Source organism: Siphateles boraxobius, unplaced genomic scaffold, assembly GCF_051911475.1.
Source record: "Siphateles boraxobius isolate OS27281-9 unplaced genomic scaffold, OSU_SipBor_1 30, whole genome shotgun sequence".
In the NCBI taxonomy this organism is placed as follows: domain Eukaryota; kingdom Metazoa; phylum Chordata; class Actinopteri; order Cypriniformes; family Leuciscidae; genus Siphateles; species Siphateles boraxobius.
Window position 1 is genome coordinate 13,289,486 of NW_027508920.1, and position 14,526 is coordinate 13,304,011.

At 41.6% G+C, this 14,526-nt stretch overlaps 1 long non-coding RNA gene and 1 pseudogene across 1 annotated transcript in view; both read left to right on the forward strand.

Moving 5' to 3' along the window:
* LOC143757271 (uncharacterized) overlaps nt 1-14,526 on the forward strand; it is a 158,403-nt gene that overhangs the window by 120,182 nt on the left and 23,695 nt on the right. The window lies entirely within an intron of this gene.
* LOC143757450 (UDP-glucuronosyltransferase 2A2 pseudogene) lies at nt 11,755-13,316 on the forward strand (annotated as a pseudogene).

Sequence of the window (14,526 nt, forward strand, 5' to 3'; positions counted from 1 at the left end):
CATTCGGAAGCTGCCAGGCATGCGAGGCAGTGAACATGGCCGTCAAACTCGATGGCACACGGCATGCTGAGCGCTCAAGCCCTCACGAGAAAGGCAAGATGAACAACATGCCGATGTGGTCATGCTCTCATGAAAGAGTATAAACCACCCACGAACACAATCTCAACATGTTTGCGATGAGCTAAAGGAGTGAGGGGCCCAAGGAAGTGGTCTCATCGGAGAACGCACACTGTAATCCTTAGATCACCAGTGCTATTAGCCAAAGTAGCCCTTTTCTGGTGGCCACTGTCACATTCAAAAAGACGCAGTGTCAAACAGTGTATGCTCTTTCAGGAAACTGCTCGGCTACAAACAGGACAATAGTGCAAGCCTGATGTGAGCACTCACATTCTCATTGAATGCGCAACATTCAAAGCTCTGAAAACAGCTGTTTGGCTCTCTGTGAGATCGCGGCCAGCGCTGTCTGCGGTGTAACATCAACAACAGCTTTGAAGCGGCGTTCTCCTGAAGAAGCAGACTCGTTCATGAAGTTAAAACACTCTCCGATAAGATTGCAGAGCAGGAACAGAATTCACCATCTAGCTCCGAAGCGAAAGACAAAGATGCGACAAAGATGTAGCTCTTACCGGCACAAACCAGCACAAACGAAGCACAAACGAACGAGACTATTTTGGGTGAATTTGGAGCATGTGGGGGGCTGAGTGACCTCAAAATGACCACCTAATATTATTTTAATATCTATAAAACTGAAGCAGCTCAAACGAAACTTTTTACAGCACAAACCAGCACAAACGGAGCACAAACGATTGCGTCTATTTTGGGTGAATTTGGAGCATGTGGGGGGGCTGGTGACGTCATCGTCTATAATTCAATTTTTTCCGATATTTTAAAACCCAACGCAGCACAAACGAAAATTTTACCGGCACAAACCAGCACAAACGAAGCACAAACGAACGAGCCTATTTGGGGTGAATTTGGAGCATGTGGGGGGCTGAGTGACCTCAGAATGACCTAAAAATATTCTTTTAATATCTAAAAAACCGAAACAGCACAAACTAAACTTTTTACAGCACAAACCAACACAAACGGAGCACAAATGATTGAGTATAGTTTGACGACGTTTTGCGTTGGGTGGGGGGCCAACTTCACGCAGGTCATTATATGCTCGTGCCATGATGCACAGCAGCTGGTACAATTATTGCATGCCAATGTGCACTGGCTCTTTTAGTGTACACTTGAAGTAGATTGACCTCTCAAACGAGATCCCCATTACCATAAAGGGATAGTTCACAAAGAAATTAAAATTCTGTTCCCCTTTGTCAGTCACAATAGCGTACGTTATGACTGACGAAGGGGAACAGAATTTTAATATCTGTGTGAACCAGGGGCGATTCCAGGATTTTATAAATGGGGGGGCACAGGGGGGACCAAGATCCAGTCCGGGGGGGCCCATGGGAAATCAGAAAATTCCAATGGAAATAAATACGTGTTTAGAAAATATTAAGCACGATTTTAAAAAAATCTTTGCAATGCTCAGTGACCTAATATAGATGGTATTAAATGTGGCTCTGAACAAGAGCCAGAAAATCATTTTGATTATACATGGATTGGACCACACAGTTTTGTTCTAATAAATAAAAAACATCACCTAGGCATTATTTAGTCATTTAACATGCTTTATTCTCAACACAAACACTGTGTGTGTGTGTGTGTGTGTGTGTGTGTGTGTGTGTGTGTGTGTGTGTGTGTGTGTGTGTGTGTGTGTGTGTGTGTGTGTGTGTGTGTGTGTGTGTGTGTGTGTGTGTGCGTGCGTGCGTGTGTGTGTGTGTGGGTGTGTTGGCGAACGTTCTCTGAATGAAATCTGTCTCTGACATGGTTTCTTCTTAAAGAAACCTTGGATGTCCTGTTGCGGTGTAAAAATAAACAAAAACCGATTCAGTATAAATTACACGGAGTTGTAATTATAGTGCCTTTAGTCTTTAAAACAAAAGATAAAGTAATATGTGGGTCATTCCTGGTAAGCGGGGACATTTTGGCTTCATAAATGTTGGGAAAAAAAGGGCATGATTTTCATGTTTTTAGCATTCTATCAAAATAGTGACATGTTTAACATATAGGTTTGATGTTTGACATATAGGTCAAGCTCAGGGACTCTATAATAATAATTATTGGTAGATTGTTCAGACACTGTCCATAAAAATATTCCACCCTGTTAGGGACATATACGTATATCACAACATGTTAATAATGTAAATGTTAAACAATAATGAGCTTTTCTTGCATAGTATATGTCCCTTATGCCATCTTAGATTTTTTCTTCTTCTTGAAACAAGCAAAACAATTATGTTTAACATTCCACCCTGTTAGGTTTATAGATCTAACAGGGTTGGAAATTCTGAGCTAAGTTAGCCATAGTTCTTTGAGTGATCAACATTTTTAGCTAGCTAACCTTCTACAGATGAACAGAACTTTTATAACTATGTCAGATTTGTTTTTAAATTTTTTTGATAGGACAAACATTCTCCATAACATAGCCTAACAGGGTGGAACTTTAATGGTGGGACAAGCAGGATAACATTTCAAAAACTAAAAAAAAAGTTAGGAGTGAGAGCTGAAGCATACCTCAGTTTTTACAGTTGAATTCCAGCAGGTAAAAGAAAATAAATTTCACTTCTTGAAAATGGTCTGAAGGAAATTGTAGTTGGATTTGGAAGGCAAAAAAGTACATACTAACAGGGTGGAAGATGACTTCAGGTACGCAGTAATTGAAGAAAATTTTAAGAAAAAGACCTATATTTCCACATGATTTATGTATGATTAGAGGCAATTTAGCCAAGTCTATAACATAATTTAAAAATATTTTGAGGTTTTTGTCATTTCATGGTTTATATTTCTTGCAGAAGTTGATTACTGTGCACTGAGGACATGATATAATTGAATGCATACATCAATTAAAATTGTGTAAAATACAAAATAGTATTTTTAATGTCTATTATCTCTGATTAAATGGTAAAGAATACTTAAATCTACAAGCCATTTATTATAAATATGTGACTCATTTTAGAGAAAATATGAGTAAATAAATCATTGGGACAGGAAAGTCACCGCATACCAGGAATGACCCATGTATCTATTTTATATTTATGTAGACGCACTGCCGCGGAATAACACTGACAAGTCATCTGCCGAAATTACGTTAGCTAATCTAACGTTACTGGCTTGATCAGTCACACATGAAAGTAATCAAACCAACATATGGTGCGATATTTCAAATTATATACTGTAATTGAGTGTGTATATACCATAAACAGTGAAGTGTGGAGGTGTTTCTCTCTCTCTACTGTTTGAAAAACGTGGACCTGTGATTCCGCTTTGCGAATCGCAAATCAAGCAGTGATGGACAGCGCTCTGATCCAATGGCGTTGGGCATTGTCAGGTTGACAGTAAATCTAGCCCAATGATGTTGGGGGGGGGGGGGGGCACCAGGGGGGGCCAATCATATTTCAGGGGGGGGGGCAGTGCCACCCCGTGCCCCCCTTCTAGACACGCCCCTGGTGTGAACTATCCCAATGAGCAGTGATGACGTAACACTTTTAATATCAGGAACTTTTCTGCATCTGTAAACTTGACATACTATATGATACAAAACAAATTTTAAAAAATCTGCTGTATAATCTTACAGATGGGCCTATCACAAATCAACTTACAAATTAAGTATGGGGGTAGAATTGTTGCATTATTCCAAATAAATAGATTATGATCCACAAATAAATGTAAATACATTCACAAAAATATATCAAATTCACCAATAAATAGATTAAGATCCACAAATAAATGTAAAGAGTTTCACAAAGAATTATAAAACTCACAAATAAATAGAATGAGATTTGCAATAAAAAATATATTTACAAATGTTGTTTATACCACAAACACAACTCTGCCTGGCATTTATTTGTGAACTGTTTTTTGTGCATTTGTGAATCGGTTCCTGTGATTTGTAGATCCCCTCACGCGTTTGTGAATCGGTTCCTGTGCATTTGTAAATCCCCTCACGCATTTGTGGACTCCACCCACCCTTTACCTAAGCCAATCAAAAAACGGCCACATTGAGCTGACCAATAGTAGCACGTTCTCGCTACAACCAATCACGTTAGGCTTTACACTCGGGGCGAGAACTGGATCTGATTAATTTTGCAGATATTTGCTGCGTTCCAAACCGCATACTTCCCTACTATTTAGTATGGGAAAAGAGTAGGCGAGCGAAAAAGTATGTATTAATCCAAAAGAGTAGGCGAGAATTACCTGGGTGACGTACCAATTATCGCGAGATTTGGACTTAAGTGCGTTCGAATGTGCCTACTTTCCTACTATATAGTAGGCGAAAACAGTACGTGAAGGAAGCAGTACGTTCGAAACATCAGTATTCATATAGGAGTAGGGGAGAAGTTCCCGGATGGCTTACTGCTATATAGTAGAACCACAGATGACAGTGCGTTGTCTCCTTGGAGGCGAATAGGTCCACCTCGGCGCGACCGAAACTCACCCAAAGGAGCTCCACCACCTCGGGGTGGAGTCTCCATTCCCCCGGCCTCGGCCCCTGCCTCGACAGGGAGTCTGCTACCACATTCAAATAACCAGAAGATACATAGCTCTCAGAGATCGTTACTTCCCCTGGGACCACAGAAGGATCTGACGGGCCAACTTGTAAAGTGGACGCGACCGCAGGCCCCCCTGATGATTTATATACGAGACCACCGACATGTTGTCTGACTGAACTAGCACATGATGACCTCTGAGGTCCGCTAGGAAGTGTTTCAAAGCTTGGAACACCGCCAACATCTCTAGACAATTGATATGCCATGATAGATGATGGTCCTGTCACAGACCTTGGGCTGGACGACCACTCATGACCGCCCCCCACCCTGTGAGGGAAGCATCCGTCGTTAGCGTTATGCGACGACAAAGAGCCCCCAACACAGGCCCTTTGGATAGGAACCAAGTTTCTTTCCACATGACCAGAGCACGAAGGCAGCGCCGCGTGACTTTGATCGTGCGGAGGGGATTTCCCCTCGGGGAGAATCCCTTGGTTCAGAGCCACCACTGTAGTGGTCTCATGTACAACAGGCCGCAAGGTATAACGTTGGACGCTGCTGCCATCAGACCCAACAGTCTCTGAAACTGTTTTACAGTGAGTAGCTGGCCTAGCTTTACTTGTTTCATAGCTGAGAGAATCGAAGCGATGCGAGAAAGTTGCGCCCGCATCGAGACCGAATCCCAAACGACGCCCAGAGAAGTGGTCTTCTAAGAAGGAGAAAATACACTTTTCTTTGCATTCAGCCTCAACCCCAACTTTCTGATATGAGCGAGAACGACATCTCGATGCCGAACCGCCATCTGCTCTGTCTGAGCTAAAATCAACCAATCGTCGATGTAATTGAGGATACTAATGCCCTGAAGCCTCAGGGGCACTAAAGCTGCATCCATGCATTTCGTGAAAGTGAGGGGAGATAAAGCTAGGCAAAATGGAAGAACCTTGTACTGGTACGCCTCGCCCCCGAAGGCGAACCTCAGGAACTTCCTGTGTTGTGGAAGGATGGAAATGTGGAAGTACGCGTCCTTTAGATCTCTCGTGACAAACCAGTCCTCGGATCTGATTTGTGACACGATCTGCTTGATAGTGAGCATCTTGAATATTAACTTCCCTACCGAGCGATTCAACAGGCGCAGATCTAAAATTGGACGCAACCCCCCATCCTTCTTTGGAACGATGAAATATCGGCTGTAAAAACCTGTGGGCAGAACCCCTCTGAATTTTGGTGGACGACACCTGAATTGGATAGCATAACCCTTTTTTACTGTGTGCAGAACCCACTGAGATATTTTTGGAAGGCTTTTCCGCTCTGCCAGAAATACTACTAAGGGTACCAGTCTCTCGAGACTGGCCTCTGGTGTAACTTGAGCAGCAAACACAGCGCCCTGTAACGGCGCACAGGCAGGGAACGACTGGCTTAACTGCTCTGAGACCCCCCTCAGAGGGGGCGAGCGTCCCTCGGGAAAGCGCTCGCTGGGACCGTCTGTGCCCCGGCATGAAGGCGGGGATGGCAGAACGGGCCCCTGAGGGCACCGAGGAAGAGCGGGCACCGTGTAATGCGGTGAACACCTCTCTCCCACGGCAGGGACCACCCTCAGCATATGACGCCTGTGGCGTCAGGACTTCTTCTTTGCCGAAGCCTTCTTGGCAATAATAACTGTCCTCAGATCAGTTTTGCCAGAAGACTTCGGCTGGGAGTGCTGCGTCTGGTCCCACTGTTTGGAAGGGGGAGCGCGAGACGCGACACTCTGCTTCTGTTGCGCCCTATGTGAGGAGCTGACTGACGGCCTGGACTGCTCCCGCCCAGCAGTACAGGGGACATGAATTTTAAGAGGCATAAATTTCTGGAACGCCGCCGACTGTTTTTTCTCTTCCTGAAATCTATCTATGACGGTATTTACTGAGTCACCAAACAGACCATGAGGAGAAAGCAGAGCGTCCAAAAGAAAAGCTTTGTCTTTTTCTTTCATGCCAGACGGATTCAACCATAGATGTCTCTCTGCGGCCAGCAGGGCTGCCATAGTACGGCCCATTAGCTTGGCCGACTCCTTGGTGGCGCGCAGAGATAAATCTGCAGCCTGACGCAGTTCGCGAACTACATCAGTGCTGACCTCTTGACTGTCACTCACGTCCTTTAATAAGTCAGCCTGGTATGCCTGCAAGATGGACATCGTGTGCAGGCACGCCGAGGCTTGACCGGCCGCCGAATACGCCTCGCAAGTGCCTCTTCCGCTTTGGGCATCGCCCCATAACCATGAGATTTAGCCCCCAACATATTTGAATAAGTGGAAGTTTGAGGGCTAAAAATTCGATAAGAGACTGGATTTTTCCAAGATCTCGAAACCTCTGTGTGAAGATAAGGGAAGAAGGGCAAGCACCGGCGTGGAGGTTGAGAACGGGAAGGCAAAAATCTTTCATCTAATTTAGATTTTTTTCTAGACTCCTGCCTAACAGCTGGCCACTCAATGCTTAATTTAGAAACAGCACGAGTGAGCACCTCCATAAGCTCCTCACTTTCGGGAGAACGAGATGGCGAATCATCGATATCTCCCGCATCCAGACTAACAACATCCAGCTCCTCGGAACTGGATAGTTGCAGTACTGGGGCCTCAGTTCGGGGGGGAAGAAACCGCAGAGCGTGCTTCTGAACCCGAGACTGAGGCACTGGATCAAACAGGTAAGGGCTGAGATAGGGCAAAGCCCGTCTCAAGCCCCGCTGTTGGATCCATCTGCGATCCCCACGAATGACGTCGCCGCTCAGCCTCGGCAGAAGCGGGACCTGATCCGCGGGGATCGCGAACCGAACCACTCTCCTCAAAGAGTGATCGGCGGGAGCGGAGCGTTCTAAGAGGCAAACGCTCGCAATGCTCACAATCAGCCCCCTCGAGAGCTGACTGGGCATGCTGCACTCCCAAACAAACAACACATAGGCTGTGTGTATCCCCGCCCGTTAAATAGCGCGAGCAGGGAGGAACACACTTCCTAAACTGTTGTTCGCTCGCCATTGTCTCTCAATATAATATATATTTATATAGTTTTTTGAAATAGTGAAACTCCTGCTTAGTAACAGACAAAAACACTTGAGACAGATCCACATATAGCGCTTACTGAAGGCATAGAAGCTGTCGCGCTTGTGTTTTGGGGGTGCTTTATAGTTTCCTGGTCGATGACGTCACCCGCCTATGACGTTCCGTCTCTCCATTGGACTGATTCCATACGTGCTTCATGACGCACACACGCAGGGGCTTTCCCCGCAGCTTGACGCAGCTCGAGTTCCCTTGAAAGGGAACATCAACCTGTGCCCTTGACGCACTTCCCACATTTTTTTTCAAAAATGTGTTACACAGCTTAGAAGCAGATCTCCTAGAAGTGGTAAATGCCTCACTTCGCACTGGGAGTTTTCCGAACTCCCTGAAAACTGCAGGTGTCAAGCCCCTTCTGAAAAAGAGCAATCTGGATAAGACCATATTAAACAACTATAGACCGATCTCAAATCTTCCTTTCATAGGCAAGATCATTGAAAAAGTTGTCTTCAATCAGCTGAACAAATTCTTAAGCTCGAATGGATACTTTAACAATTTTCAATCTGGTTTCCGACCGCACCACAGTAAAGAGACCACGCTCATAAAGATAATAAATGATATTCGCTTAAATACTGATACAGGCAAATTATCAGTGCTGGTACTACTCAACCTCAGTGCTCCATTTGACACTGTCGATCACAACATACTTCTTGACAGGCTGGAAAACTGGGTCGGGCTTTCCAGGATAGTCCTAAAATGGTTCAGGTCATACTTAGGAGGCAGAGGTTATTATGTGAGTATAGGAGACCATAAGTCTGAGTGGACATCCATGACATGCGGAGTCCCGCAAGGCTCAATTCTTGCGCCACTCCTATTCAACCTGTACATGCTCCCAATGAGCCAAATAATGAGAAAGAACCAAATCGCTTACCATAGCTATGCAGACGACACACAGCTCTACTTATCCCTATCGCCTAACGATTACAGCCCCATTGACTCCCTTTGCCAATGCATTGATGAAGTAAACAATTGGATGTGCCAAAACTTTCTTCAGTTAAACAAAGACAAAACTGAAGTCATTGCGTTTGGAGACAAAGATGAAGTTCTCAAGGTGAACGCATACCTTCAGTCTAGGGGTCAAACAACTAAAAATCAAGTCAGGAATCTGGGTGTGTCTCTAGAGTCAGACCTTAGTTTCAGTAGTCATGTCAAAGCAATAACTAAATCAGCATACTATCAACTGCAAAATATTGCAAGAATTAGATGCTTTGTTTCCAGTCAAGACTTAGAAAAACTTGTGCATGCTTTCATCACCAGTAGGGTGGATTATTGTAATGGACTTCTCACTGGCCTTCCCAAAAAGACCATAAGACAGTTGCAGCTCATACAGAACGCTGCTGCTAGGATTCTGAGCAGAACCAGAAAATATGAACATATCACACCAGTCCTCAGGTCTTTACACTGGCTGCCAGTTACATTTAGGATTGATTTTAAAGTATTATTACTGGTATATAAATCATTCAATGGCCTAGGACCTCAATACATTGCAGATATGCTCACTGAATATAAACCCAACAGATCACTAAGATCATTAGGATCACATCAGCTAGAAATACCAAGGGTTCACTCTAAGCATGGCGAGTCTGCTTTTAGCTACTATGCCAGCCGCAGCAGAAACCAGCTTCCAGAAGAGGAACTTTGCACTGTATTTTATTTTATGTTTTAATTACTCTGATTTCATTTGATTATTTCTGTATTTTATATTTTATTCTAAACTGTTTTATATTATTCTGATTTCTTTTGATTATTTTAATTTCTTCTATGTAAAGCACTTTGAATTACCATTGTGTATGAAATGTGCTATATAAATAAACTTGCCTTGCCTTGCCTTGCCTAGAACTAGGCTGGAACCACCCCAGACACTGCCATATTTTGCACTACCCTGCTAAGCTAATCCTTATGTGTAACCGCCACAGTATTTCCCTCCGGGGTAGGACTTGGCTTCCGCAGCATCCCGTTCTCCAAAGGCACGCTTTCCCAGCGTTATCCAATAAGTCACACTGAGTGGGTCGTGCGGAACAGCAGTGACTAACCTTCTCTGCTTAGAGCTCCTACTTTCTGCCCAACACTGCGGTTAGGCCAGGAGACTCAAGCGGAGTGCTGGAAGGGCCAGCAGCAGTGGGGTGTTGGTAGATATCTCCATCCGTCAGTCATGACCAACATAGTAGTGACTGACGAAGGGGAATGTCTCAGGTTACGTATGGTGATATACGTATGTCCCCTCGCCAGAGTTGCTGAGCTTCCGCTGTACGGCCGAATCACAAATACGGCTCATCAGCAGAAAAACAAAGATGCACAGCAATTATCGCATGCGATAAATCAAGCGAGATTCCCATTCGTCGGTCATGACAGACACCTCTGTTCCCTCCTCGGGGAACGAGGGTTACCATACGTAACCGAGACGTTATCATTTACTCACTCTCAAGTTTTTCCAAACTTGTGTGAATTTCTTTCTTCCGTTGAACATAAAAGATGATATTTTGAAGAATGTTGGTACCAAACTCTTTCAGTGCCCATTGACTTCAATTGCATGGGAAAAAAAAATACCCAACATCCCCATTTTGGAAAGTGGGGCATAAATGACATACCCAAAATAAAAAGGTTGCTGCTCATAAGTCATTCTCTTAACCAACACCAACCAATATTTAGAATGCCAACACTTGGGAGTTTAAGACTCAGTTACTCAGACTATTATTAATATGGAGATATATAAGCTCAAACATAAAAAAAAAAATATTAAGAATATAATTTTTAAATGTATAAAAATATGTGAATGTAGTATAACTTAAAACCACCAATAAACTGATACCACAGGTGTGGTCATGCTTCAATTCAGATCTCAGGATGATATCTCTAAAACTATTAATTTTATTAAAGATTTTCTAAGATCATGTCGTGAGTATAGAGAAGCCTGATAAGATGCTAATAAAATATTGTATTGTCCTTTAAACACCCATTTGCAGTCTATTTTCTAATGTCTGGCCAGGAGAACTGCTCAATTCATATTTTGATATTCTATTCAAAATATTAAAATAACAGATAGATTATTTTGAAATGCTTAGAATTTATCAAAGCCAGTGCATCCGATAATGGAGGTGACAGCACTTGTACAGTATAATTATCCATTGATGAAGTAAAAAAAGTCTGATTTTATTTATTTATTTGCATTTGCGTGGTCTGAAAAATTACCTGTGAGCGTTAAACTGACGAACCAAGAACCAGTTATCCTGAGGTATTTGTTTCCACTAGACAAGGCTTCATGAATATTCATCAGCAGCCCCTTAATTCTTGAGATGTCAAGCAAATGATTCACGCTCTTCACACTTAGTTCACGCTCTTCAAAAAGTTAATAAAGTTTTGACGTTAAGTTTAAACTATTGCTGTTCACATTTTCAAAGGTATTCTGTTTGTGTAAGCTAATAAACTATATTGGTGGGGACAGTTAAAGACCCAGAATGATGAATGAAGACCTGGAGTCAGATGTGCAGTCAATTGGAGAAAATTTTACTGAAGATAGTTTGCAGTTTCATCGGGTAGAAGTCAGCTTCAAGATTCAAAAGGAGTTACAGTCTCAGAACAACATCAATTATACTCTAACACATCACTAACTATACGTCATCACGTCAGGTTGAATGATTTTGATTGGCTGAGAAATAGATACACAAAGTAAATTTCCAAACATGGACTGATAGGCAGAAGCATCTCTTCATCAACGATACAGCGGAAACCCAGACCCTGAGTTAGGTAAGAAGTGACCCCCTGTGTCACAGAACTGCGTTATCTAGGCACCAGCTTTTCTGGAACAACAAGTCATTCCACCTTGGAACCTTCAATATGAACTATTTTGCCTGATTTGCCTGACAAAGCATTCAGATAATGAGGTGACCCAAATAAACTAGGCTACTACTTTGAATCTATTTCATTTATTTATTGTGTTATGTACAGTGTCAGTACTGCACAGTGTCAACAACATTATTAACTGAAGTAACTAAACAAATAATGTTATCTGATTTTATGTAATCCCATTATTTTATTATTTACAGGCAAGATGACACCATTTTCTAAGACCATGGTTTCTGTCTCTCTTTGGATAACAGTCGTAGTCCTTTTTTCTCTCTGTGATGGTGGCAATATCTTGGTGGTGCCTTTGGAGGGAAGTCACTGGGTGAACATGGACATCCTCATCAAGGCTTTACATGGTCAAGGGCACAGCATTGATGTAATATGCACCTATAATAGCTGGTTCGTAAAGGAGAATTCAACTTATTACAACTCTATAACCATACCAAACACCAAAGGAATGGATGAAGAATTTATGGAAGACATGCTCTCCAAAATAATTGACCATGAAAGAGGAAAGAGCCACTGGCTGAGCACTGTACAGCTGTTTTTGGATGTGGTTAGTAACATGTATGAAATGCATAAAATGATATGTCAGCTTATAACAAACATGTTTGAAAGTGAGGAAATTATGAAGGCACTGCAAGAAAAGCAGTATCATCTGATGCTTACTGATCCAGTATGGGGTGCAGGCATCTTCTTGGCACATAAACTCAAGTTACCCATGGTATATAATGTGAGATGGACCACTACTGGTGAGGGACACTTTAACATTGCTCCCTCACAAATGTCTTACATCCCCATCACAGGATCTGGAAAACACTGACAAGATGAACTTTTTTCAACGAGTAAAAAATGTTTTCCACTTTTTCCTAATGGCCTTTCAGTACAGCTATTTTAATTTGCCACAGTACCAAGCACTTTGTGACAAATATTTCCATCCACCTGTACGTTTTTATGAACTTCTCCAGGGGGCTGATATATGGCTTATGAGGGTTGATTTTGTTTTTGAATTTCCACGTCCAACAATGCCAAATATCATCTACATTGGCGACTTCCAGTGCAAACCAGCAAAGGCCCTTCCACATGATCTGGAAGACTTCATGCAAAGTTCTGGAAAGCATGGAGTCATCATCATGTCTTTAGGGTCGTTTATCAGTGCCCTACCAGATGATTTAACAGCTGAAATAGCTACTGCTTTTGCTCAGCTCCCGCAAAAGGTAATTTGGAGATACACTGGAAAGAGACCATCTACTTTAGGGAACAACACATTACTGGTTGACTGGATGCCACAGAACGATCTTCTAGGGCATCCAAAGACTGCAGTTTTTGTTGCACATGGCGGAACCAATGGAGTTCAAGAAGCTTTGTACCATGGTATTCCAGTGGTTGGAATTCCATTCTTTTTTGATCAGTATGACAATCTTCTTCGGTTGCAGGAAAGGGGAGGAGCCAATATTGTTTCCATCTCAACTTTAGATAAAAACACACTGCATGCAGCCATACAGGAAGTAATCAATGAACCATCTTACAGACTGAGTATGCAGAGACTCTCTCATCTGCACAGAGACAAGCCAGTTAAACCTTTGGACAGCGCCCTCTTCTGGATTAAGTTTGTAATGAGACACAAAGGTGCTGCTCACCTCCGTACAGAGTCCTACAAGCTGCCTTGGTACTCCTATTACTCAGTAGATGTTGCAGTTACATTGTTTGCAGTTGTTCTGATATTTACTCTATCAATATTTTTAACAGTTAGATATATGTGTGTCAAGTGCTGCAGCAGAAAAAGGAAAACGGAGTAACACACCAAGACATGGATTATTCTTCTATGTCAGTCCCATGACTTTGATTATTACTTACGTAATGAACTGCACACTGAACTTTAGAGAAAAAGATAAAAAAAAAAAACTACAGCAATTAATGATGACATTATGTCTGGCCAGAAAACATCAGGATATTACAAAAGGCAATCCAAATGTCTCTAGTAAGCAGGTCTGGTAACACTAATGTAAAATATAAAAATGTAAATGTTTTTCCAAAATGTTTTTCATCTGGATCTTAGATGACAATTTATATGACTCAATTTTCTTTTCGATGGGTTGTACAGAATAATAACATTCTACTTTCCCTGTCTATGTATAGTTTTATTTTTTTTAAATGTTTTATGCCATGTATCTGAATTTGCCATATAGTAATCTTTTTTTAAAGAAAAATATTTCTCAGATAACATTTACTATACTGTAAAAAATGTGGCAATGATATTTCCTAATTAAAGCCATTACTCTGACGTTTGCCCTATAAAATTCAACATCAAACATTTTGAATGTTACACAGTTAGCCCAAACATATCTTAAATATATTGTGCAGTGAATAAACCCAATTTATTACACATCTGTATAATACATGTAGTTTCTTTCTGTTATAATTAGTATTAAGTATAATGTATTTATTTGAGGCACTGTAATTAGCACTTGTTAATCTAAAATGCCAGTATTGGGAAAAAAGTTCATGTCCAATTTTGTTTAACTGTGTAAAACTTAAACCTGCTGATTTTTTTAATCTTAACCTGACCAGTAGTTTAGTAACTGATTTAAATTAACAATTCTGTGTGCTATTTCAGCAGGGGTCTGGACAATTATTTACAGACTTTGTTAGCAATTGATGAGGTTTAAAATAATAATTCTCACCTGGACTTGAATTGTGCATTAAACATCAAGTAATGACCAAAATTGCTTATTGAAGTAAATAAAACAAATAAAAAAATCAAACTTACAATTAATTTAATATTGTTTGTAAATATCCCCTATTGATTCTTTCGACAGACAGTAATTCAAAATGCATTGTTGTCGACACAAACTATAGAGCTGTATTAGCATACATTCTAATCTGTCAGTCACAGACAAACACAATTCAATCATTTTCAATCTTTAGTACATTGATTCCATGTCTATGTTAAATAAAAAAATCTAGCAATCATAAGAAACATCAAGACACAGAGGTTATGTGTAAGGG